Genomic DNA, 1,387 nt, shown 5'->3' on the forward strand with positions numbered 1-1,387 from the left:
ACTATAGTCAACACTATAGACTGAACTATAGTCGATACTATAGACTGGTGTATAACCAAGAGTATAGACTGGTCTATAGCAAAGACTATAGACAGGCCTATAACCAAGACTATATATAAATAAGACTATATTATGGTCTTTAAAGACTATACACTGAAGACTATAGACTAGTCTATAGTCAAGACTATAGACTGGTCTATAGTCAAGACTATAGACTGGTCTATAGTCAAGACTATAGACTGGTCTATAGTCAAGACTATAGACTGGTCTATAGTCAAGACTATAGACTGGTCTATAGTCAAGACTATAGACTGGTCTATAGTCAAGACTATAGACTTGTCTATAGTCAAGACTATAGACTTGTCTATAGTCAAGACTATAGACTGGTCTATAGTCAAGACTATAGACTGGTCAATAGTCAAGACTATGTAGACCGGTCAATAGTCAAGACTACAGATTGGTCTATAGTCAAGACTATAGACTGGTCTATTGTTGAAACTATTTCAAAATTTCACCCCCAGTATCACCTATTTCACTACCCACTTTTCTATTTCTATCACAAAAAAAATCATCACTAACTTATTTACATTTTATTGTTTAAAAACGATTCCACTTCATTTATGATTTACAATTTATATATACTTTTTCTTCATTTAACTCCTACTTTCATTGTAATGCCTTAAAAATTTCATCATGAATAATAATAAGTTTAATTTCAAGACGAGTTGTATTGTGTGACAAGTACTTAATGTTTCAAATAACACCTCCCCACTTCCCACTTCATTGCACTCTGTTGAATGGAAATGTTTTCGTTATGACAAACTGGCATATTTTGTCAGACACCTTTCAAGATTTATGGTTAATAAACCTCTCTCGTTTATATAAACTCTTCGCCACCTCTTCTGTATGTCTTACGACGTGATATAATCGCCATCAGTCTTTAGTTTAATTATAAATTTCTCTACTGTTTTTTATAGTTTTTAATCAAACATACGCTTATGAAATTTACGAAAATAATAACATTTTATACAAAAAATTAAAAAAGGAATAGTCATTATGTAGAGTGGTTGGTAGTGGCAGTGAAGAAGTGTGACCACAAGGAATGTGTGTTTTGGGTGACAGTTAGTGCCTACGAAGCATTAATTTGATAGTGTAAAAAATCTCGCTTTATACCAGACGCATAAAGTGTACTGTTTTAGGGTCACCCTAATGTACAAATATGTATATTTTTTATAATCATTCTATATAGAATTCTATAATCTATAATTGATTTTTATTTGTTTATACCTATTTTGTTTTGCTTATTTTGTAAATTAAATATTCATATGAAATATATTGGAAAATTGGTCTATTTGTATTTTGTAAATTGAAAAAATCTACTTTTGTA

Source organism: Lucilia sericata, unplaced genomic scaffold (assembly GCF_015586225.1).
Source record: "Lucilia sericata isolate MDLA Ls3-8-SP2 unplaced genomic scaffold, ASM1558622v1 Contig001935F_arrow, whole genome shotgun sequence".
Classification (NCBI taxonomy): Eukaryota; Metazoa; Arthropoda; class Insecta; order Diptera; family Calliphoridae; genus Lucilia; species Lucilia sericata.